This window comes from Triticum aestivum, chromosome 3B, assembly GCF_018294505.1.
Source record: "Triticum aestivum cultivar Chinese Spring chromosome 3B, IWGSC CS RefSeq v2.1, whole genome shotgun sequence".
NCBI lineage: Eukaryota > Viridiplantae > Streptophyta > Magnoliopsida > Poales > Poaceae > Triticum > Triticum aestivum.
Genome location: NC_057801.1, coordinates 252,751,667 through 252,761,000, shown reverse-complemented (window position 1 = coordinate 252,761,000; position 9,334 = coordinate 252,751,667). Strand labels below are relative to the sequence as shown.

The 9,334-nt window shown below is 40.7% G+C and overlaps 1 long non-coding RNA gene across 3 annotated transcripts; it reads right to left on the bottom strand.

Annotated features, from left to right (window-relative positions):
• Positions 1 to 2,983: 2,983 nt before the first annotated feature.
• On the bottom strand, positions 2,984 to 6,191 carry LOC123069578 (uncharacterized). 3 transcript variants are annotated; one of them, XR_006432649.1, is made up of 3 exons: positions 5,619 to 6,172; positions 4,498 to 4,610; positions 2,984 to 3,942 (listed from the first exon to the last, which is right to left on the bottom strand). It is a non-coding gene; the product is annotated as an uncharacterized lncRNA (long non-coding RNA). The 3 variants fall into 3 exon arrangements; XR_006432647.1 differs by having other exon boundaries at positions 2,984 to 3,407; positions 3,668 to 3,942; positions 4,498 to 6,163; XR_006432648.1 differs by having other exon boundaries at positions 4,498 to 6,191.
• Positions 6,192 to 9,334: the final 3,143 nt, after the last annotated feature.

Below are 9,334 nucleotides of genomic sequence, written 5' to 3'. Positions count from 1 at the left end.
GCGATTGGCCGGGGGGAGCGGGGCGGACACGCCCGGTCGCGGGGCAGACATGTCCGGCGGCGCGGAAGGGATGGATCTAGGGTTTCGGGGGGATTAGACCGCGAATTTGGAGGGGGGTCACTAATTTATAGGTAGAGGGAGCTAGGAGAGTCCAAATGAGGAGCGGTTTTCGGCCACGCGATCGTGATCGAACGACCGAGAGCATGGACGGGAGTTAGATGGGTTTTGGGCCACTTTGGAAGGGGTGTTGGGCTGCAACAAAAGAGGGCTTTACGGTTACCCGGTTAACCGTTGGAGTATCAAACGAACTCCAAATGGCACGAAACTTGACAGGCGGTCTACCGGTGCTATACCAAGGCCGCTTGGCAAACCTCGGCCATTCCGAGAACGTTTAACACCCGCACACGAAAAGAGAGAAGAGGGAGACGCCGGAGGACATAGGAGTGCCAAATTGCAAAACGGACAACGGGGAAAAGGCTCGAATGCATGAAACGAACACATATGCAAAATGAAATGCACATGATGGCATGATATGCAATGCAGATGATGACATGGCAAAGTGCAACATGCAAGCAAATGACATGGCAACAACGGCGAATAACTGGCAGACACCTGGCGCATCGAAACCGGAGCGTTACAAGTTCCAAGTAAGAGCAAGCACCTATGATGGTGGAGTAGGGAAGATGTGCTCATCATGTACACGTATGTTTTAGAAACAGGAACACGTGTCATATTCACAGGCATTATGTGTAAAGTAAGCAGATGCAATTCAAGTTAGAAGCAATACAAGCTAGACATCATACGCAACATGCAACCACATATAATAGTGTCAAGTTAGAGCAAGCACCTGTAATGGTGGAGTAGGGGAGATGTGCTCATCATCTACATAGCTACCTTGACTGTCCAGCCTTGTGTTGTCTTGCGAATCTTGTTAGGAGGATGGCGGAGTAGAATCTGTAGAGACCCCCTGTTTGAGTTGCTCCGAAGGACCACCATCATCCACTGCCGGACCAATTTTCTTCAGTTGTAATGATTTTGCATTGTGAAGTCAAACCGATAAGAAAAAGGAATACAATTCGCTCTTCAGAACTCATTCATGCATGATACTGACGAACACTACTCGGATGAAAGGCAAACACATGACGCGAGGATGGAATATGTATGAAAAACAGGATGGTGTGACATATTCACACCTATGATGTGGTAACTAAGCAGAAGACATTTCAACAAATTAGAAGCACTGCAAGCTAGACACCATATGAAAGATGCAACCAATATCACTCTGCCAAGTTCAAACTGTATGGCGTTTCAACAAATTAGAAGCAGTACATACTAGAAATCATATGCAAGACACAACCAATATCACAGTGGCGACTTAAAGGTGCCTTATCGTAAGTGACTGATGCGGGATATGCAAGAATAGTAGTCTGATGTAGAAACGGGAACACATGTCATATTCACAGGCATTATGTGTAAAGTAAGCAGATGCAATTCAACAAAGTTAGAAGCAATACAAGCTAGACATCACACGCAACATGCAACCACATATAATAGTGCCAAGTTAGAGCAAGCACCTGTGATGGTGGAGTAGGGGAGATGTGCTCATCATCTACACAGCTACGTTGACTGTCTAGCCTTGCATTGTCTTGCGAATCTTGTTGGGAGGATGGCGGAGTAGAATCTGTAGAGAACCTCCGTTTCAGTTGCTCGGAAGGACCACCATCATCCAATCCCTTGCCAATTTCCTTCAGCTTTATTGATTTTGCATTATGAGGTCATACCAACAAGAAAAGGAATATCATTCGCTCTTCAGAACTCATTCATGCATGATACTGACGAACACTACTCTGATGAAAGGCAAAGTCATGATATGAGGATGGAATATGTACGAAAAAATGGATGGCTTGACATATTCACACCTATGATGTGGTAACTAAGCAGCAGACACTTCAACAAATTAGAAACGCTGCAAGACACCATATGAAAGGTGCAGCCAATATCACTCTGCAAAGTTAAAACTGTCTCGTCATAGGTGGCGTTCATCAAACTAGAAGCAATACATGCTAGAAATCATATTCAAGACGCAAACCAATATCACACTGCCAACTTAAAGGTGTCCCATCATAAGTGACTGATGCAGGATACACAAAAATAGTAGTTTCATGTAAGAACATGGTGTGATAGACAGATATAGTATGTACCAAAAACAGGAAAGCGTGTCATATTCACATGTATCATGTGTAAGCTAAGCATATGCAGTTTACCTAATTAGGAGCAATACGAGCTAGACACCATATGCAACATGCAACCAGATATCACACTGCCAAGTTAGAGCAAGCACCTTGGATGGTGGAGTAGGGGAGCGGAGACTTGTACCTTGTAATGCACTATTAGTACAAGGAGAATCGGTACAGATGCTCCGTTTACGTTGCTGCAGAGGACCACCATCATCGCCTTCCTTACTCTTTTCCTTCCTCTTTCTTGATTTTGCCTTGTCAAGTCAAACCCACAAAAAAAAGGAATAAAATTTGCTCTTTAGAACTTATTGATGCACGATGCTAACGAACACTACTTTCATGTAAGGCAGCCGCATGATAGGAGGATGGAATCTATCTATTATATATAAAAAGTATTTGATGGGTTTAGCAGAAAAAAGATAATTACCTTAAAAAATTCTACAATAATTAGAGACATCTGGCCTTTAATTCGATGGACCTAATACCATTGAAGAAACTAGAACGGTTAGATCATCATTAACCAGGTGGACCCATTCTGTACATATCGTCACCAACAATCTCTCGATTCTGTTCAACCATCCCACGAATGAAAAAAGTCACAGCCGTGCCAAATAGAAAAACTGATCAACACACGTTTAAAAGTGCACAGCCGTCTTGACGTCAGAAAAAAAATACACAACCGTCCCATAATAGAAAACCTTATCATCACACATTTAAAAATATATAACCCTCATGGTCCAAGAAAAGGTCAAACAATCTTCACGCAATGACCGAACTCTATCAATATTTTACAAAGACATAATCTCTCCAAGCATAAACAAAATCTCACGTTCACGTACATAGATAAAATCTAGACATAATCTCTCCAAATATAAACAAAATCTCAGGTTCACGTACATAGATAAAATCTCTCCGCATCCAAGCAAACCTCTCTTTCCATCAAGCAAGTGTGGTCAACTCAGCCATCCCTAAAATACTTTCCCCATGCAAAGCTTCGACCATCTCAAAAATTCATTGTCCTTTAGATTTCAGAGTACCCCTATTACATCATCTTCCTCCAGCAAACAACACTTCGACAACTTCCTCCAACAAGTGGCACTTAAGCATTGTCTTCCTGCATCGGTCACCTGCACCAAATCTCATGTCGACTATCCTCAATCATAATCGGCTCTGTCAAGAGATCAGACCATCTTTAGTAAGTACCATGTCACAGAATTATAGCATCCTCTGCAGTATGATATATTGATATCTACTTGCAGTTTGTAGATCAGATAATGGTTCACATAATATTTGGACTGACTACCTCAGTAATTCTGTCTAAATAAAGTACCTCATTAATCAAGTACAAATGGCATAAAAATAATGTGAAAAGTAAGGCAAAAAGTAATAAAAACAATGAATCTTCACAAACTTGAGCATTAATCTGTAACCTGTGGTGGACCAACCATTGGGACGAGCAGGGCTGGCCGGCCCAGGTCTCAAGCGGCGGAGCAAGATACTCCCATCTCCAAAGACCAGCAGGTTCATCATCATTGATCTTTGTAGTCATCCATGATCCATCTCCCCAAAAAACACAAATTTGGTTCTACCACTGTTTGTAATAACATTATAATATCATCCTCTTGAACTTTATATTTGCATTCTCTATTGTGCAGGAATAAACAATGAAAGGAAATGGTGAGCCACATAGCATGGATTGAGAAACCTGCAAAAGGTTGTTAAAACACATCAAATACACAATCCAACAAGATGAACCGTTACGAATCATGAATTTTTCATATGTGGTATCACAAGAATGTTACAACTAAAAAGACAACAATTCCTGTTAGGCACAAGAGGTTCCTAATTGATTTTAGCTTGGACAAGAAAACAATATTTTAACTTATTATTTTATTGATGCAAAACCAGACAATCAACAAAATGGCAAGATTGGAAAGGAGAATGAAACTGCAAGGAAAGATAAATAGACAGTCTTTGATCATACATGGGGATGTCCCACACTACACAGCCACACCGAAAGGACAACCTTTTATCCACTTCAGGTAACAAAATCTTCACAAAGTTTTACCCTTATGTGTGTTATCAACTTATCATCCCTTTGGTTCTAAACTTTAACACTAATGATGCACAGGAAGCAACATTATGTTGCTTATGCTTTGCACATCAATTCTGCTGTAGTCCCATTCAACAAATATCTACTGGTCAAATATCAAGCACCTATACATGTAGAGGTGTGCAACAGATCCTTATCAATAAATACCTTTTTAAATACATAAATAAAGGTGATGACCAAGCCACGCTTCTAATTGTTGGAAAATAGTTCAATTTGAATTTCACTTCAGAGATCCTTACGTCAAAAGATTGCCTTTCTACCTGGAAAATGAGCAGCAAGTCATTTTCTCTGATTCTACAGATTTAACAAAGATTGTAACGAAAGAAAGAGTAGGAATCACTAAATTTACACACTGGATGGATGAAGAAGCCAGTGAATTAACATATGCAGAGTCGATACATTGTATATCTACAACACAATCAGACCTATTTTCAAATTTCGTTTTAAATCTTAATTTGTCTTTGGAAAATATTAAAATTGTAGCTAACCATAAGTATACTAATTATTTTTTAAGTTTGTTGAATATTAATAGGGGCAGAGGGGCCTCACACTGCCAATGTCGTCCGAAGCCTGGAAAAAAAGTGGAGGGGGCATAAACATATTAACACTACACTGTAATCTGTATTTGGCATTCATAACTTACTATCATCATTTAGTACCTTTACCATAAGTCAATGGAAAGAAACTCAAGAGCAACGAGTATACATGATGGTATAAAAACCATAAACAGGAACGTTAGTCACTAAAAAGCACTACCTTATTTAATTATATTAGTTCAATCATACAAAGACAAAAGAAGGATAAGAGGAAGGAGGACATGTAGATCAAAATATTCAATGACCAAGCCAGGTTGCCTCTGTGGACGATGGAGAAAAATTTTGGGCTGCCTCGCTTTGGGACAGTGAGGACGCGTCCGAGTAGGCACTTGGGGACAACATTGTCCCCACCAACCTCACACTCGCACGCGAGAGAAGCTAGCACATCCCCTACATGCATGTCGATGGCAAAAGCACCGCCAATGCAGTTATCATGTATGCGCGGACATATGCTTACATTCTTTCCAATTTCACTCCCTAATTATTATATACCTCATTCAACACCTATGGAGCCCTTAAAAAATAATCACATTCCTTTTCAAAATTTCAAGGAAAAATGAAGAACCAATTTTCACTAAACAGGAATGTCCTTAATTACGTTATATTCAATCACACAAACAAAGGAAACGGTTCTGAAAAAAAATGACAGTCAAGGAAAAGGGAAAGAGGGACCTTCGAACTTCAAATAATGTCGCCGATGTGGAGGATGCGTTTGGCTGGCGCTCTAGGGGCGGAAAACGTTTCCACCATCCTCACACTAAAGATGGATCAAAGCTGGCTGCGCGAGACGAAATCCATGCCCACATCACCTGCACGGACGCCGATAGCAACAACACCGCGCAGATGGATGATCTCGCCTACTCCCTTCGCAGCTCGACCTTGGGCCCTGCTACCCCTCCATCGCCGTTTGCCAGCCTAGGAGACCGAGAAGGCGTACATGGAGACAAACCAGCCGTCGTTGAAGGTCATCCTATGGCCGGACCAGCGAATCGAGCTGCGGGGGTGGCTGCAGGAGAGGATGAGGAAGCTCATGGCAACGAATCAAGGAAGCAAGCTGACGGGGAGCTATCCGGCGGCAGTAATTTTGGAGTGAACGGAGAGAACAAGGAAGAGAGAAAGGGGATCTGGCAAGAGCAACATGCGAGTGTGTGAAGGTGTGAACGAGAAAGAGAATGCAGTATTTTTTGGGGTTCGTACGGAAAAGGATGTGTGGTCGGCTGGTCGCTATGTCCATGTGCTTGAGGATGTTTGGCTAAATCCCGTAATATTCAACCAGCAGAAAAAATAACTCTTTTTACAGCATGATAGGGAACGCGAACAATTAGCATGATGGGACCCATAATAAAACCAATAATGTTTTGTACATGTACCCTCTATGTAAATTAATACTCTCTTCGTCCCGAAATATCTCCGCATTAAAACAACTTTGTACTAAAGTTAATGTGAAGTTGAGATACTTATTTTAGGACGAAGGGAGTATAGGATGAGGTCTTATATTTGTTTACAGAAGAAGTACATCGTAGTGTGCACAATGCTTTTTTTTCTAATAAAAATACGGCTTTGCTAAAACACAAGTAATGAAAATAATGTGGGCGACCTTCTTTTTTCCAAAAAGTAAACAATCCAAAATCAACTATGCCAACCTGAAAATACAAGCCACAATTGGCACCGCTGAGCGCACGCATTTTATTTTGCACGAAGAAAAAACAGTTTTATTCCACTGAAATAAAACTATGGTCGCTAAGACAAATTCCAAGCAAGGTCTATTATACGGTGCAACCAACAAGCGATGCTACCCCATAAACGACAAATTAGTTAGATCATGAACAACGCTATTTGAATTGTGTGTGTGTGTGTGTGTGTGTCTTAAGTTAACTAAATTAAATGACAATCAAAACAAAAATCTACCGAGAAAGTTTAAGTGGATATGTATAAATACACTCTTAACTTTTTATACCAAATTAAAACAAAATCATTTACAGTACAAAACTCACTATATAACAAAACAAATACCTACCAATCTTGCGCAATGTTGGCAAATCCACGGATGCCTACCAACACAAAAACAATGACAACTATTAGGTTTCTGTTTAAGAAAAATATAACTAAGCAACATTATAAAAATGCAGAAAAATTATACAAATATATTGTGCACAACGGAACAGATCATATAAAAAGTTGGTACATCATGCATAATTAGCACATAAATGATGAAAAGGTAACCCATATATCTATATATCAGTAAAAGCTCAAATATACGAGACATAAAAATATGTCCATACAATCTTATATTCGAAAGACGACGTCAAATTTAATTCCTAAATTCTTAGATAAATGAAATCATATTGTGCCATTAATCAACTTCATAAACTTCTAGCCCGCTCATCGAGCGGGCCACTTTGCTAGTATGTATGAAAAACAAGACGGCGTGACATATTGACATGTATGATGTATAAAATGTAAACTAAGCACAAGGTGCTTGAACTTGTTAGAATCGATGCAAGCTAGAAATCATATGAAAGATGAAACCAATATCACTCTGCCAAATTAAAAGGGTGCCCTAAAAAATGTATTTGACCAAATTAGAAGCAATACATGGCAACAGGCTAGAAATAATATGCAATATGCAACGAATAAAAGTGACTCATCGTAAGTGATTGATGCAGGATACAGAAGAGAGGTAGTTTCATGTAAGAACAAGGTTAACACACAGATGTAGTGTGTACCAAAATAGGAAGGCATGTCATATTCACAGGTATAGTGTGTAAACTAAGTAGATGCAATTTACCCTAATTAGAAGCATTACGAGCTAGACACCGTATGCAACATGCAACCACATATCACACTGCGAAGTTGGAGCAAGCACCTGTGATGGTGGTGTAGGGGAAGTGCGGTCTTCAGGTACAGAGCAACGTTCAATATCTTCATTTAGGCTTGCTGTTTTTTGAGAATCATGTGGAGACGATGAAATTGCATTCTTTATAAGAGTATTGCATCTCATATTAACCCACACGCGTGACTGTCTCATCATAAGCGATAGACGCAGGATACACAAGAACAGTAGTTTGATGTAAGAACATGGTGTGATAGGCAGATGTAGTATGTACCAAAAGCAGGAAGGCGTGTCATATTCACATGTATAATGTGTAAGCTAAGGAGATGCAATTTAACAAATTAGGAGCATTGATGAGGGATACACAAGAAAAGTAGTTTGATGTAAAAACATGGTTAATAGAAAGACGTAGTATGTACCAAAAACAGGAAGGCATGTCATATTCACAGGTATAATGTGTTAACTAAGCAGATGCAATTTACCCTAATTAGAAGCATTACAAGGTAGACATCATATGCAACATGCAACCACATATCACACTGCCAAGTAAGAGCAAGCACCTGCGATGGTGGTGTGGGGGAATTGCGGTGATCAACTAGAGAGCTACGTTGACTATCTTCATTTAGCCTTGTTGTTTCTTGAGAATCATGTGGGGAGGATGGCATTGCACTCTTTAAACGAGTAGGGCGTCCCACAGTAACCCACTCGGGTGACTGTCTATTCATAAGTGATTGACGAGGGATACAAAAGAGCATTAGTTTAATGTACGAACATGGTTAATAGACATATGTAGTATGTATCAAAAACAGGAAAGCATGTCATTATCAAAGGTATAATGTGTAAAGTAAGCAGATGCAATTTAACCAGATTGGAAGCAATACAAGCTAGACACCATATGCAACATGCAACCACATTTGACAACGCAAAGTTAAAGCAAGCACCTGGGATGGTTGTGTGTGGCAATTGAGATCATCAACTGCAGAGCTACGTTTACTGTCTTCAACTACTGACACTGCACCCATTAGAGCGCTGAAACGCTTAGTGCTTATCTTCGAATTACACTGGAGTGACTTCTGTCTTTTCTTTTCTGCATTCATCAACACTGCGTCAGAGTCTGAAATACCCATGCATAAAAAACAATAGTATGAGTATGGGTGAAGTGTGTGCACAATTAGTACAGTGTAAAGGTAGCAGATAGCAGGTCGGTGAGAAATAAATGATGGGAGACATATGATAGCTCTACAACATGCATGGCACACTAAATTACTACATGATTCTATGAAAATAACAGTGACTGAAAGCAAATAGGCCAGTCCACTTTTTCTGCATCGTCCGATGTACAAAGAACGGGCAGATCGCCTTCATCTACCTCCAGCCAGTCAGTGTTGACGATCTTCCTCGAAACGCCAGCGACCACCGACCCAGTATTCCTCCCCTGCCTGCGCCCTCCCCTCGACCTCACCGCACCGCCGTGCTTTGCACCCCCCGGCTATCCATTCAAGCCCCGCCGACCTCCAGATCAGGCGCAAGCAGCTCCTGCACCCCACACACCTGT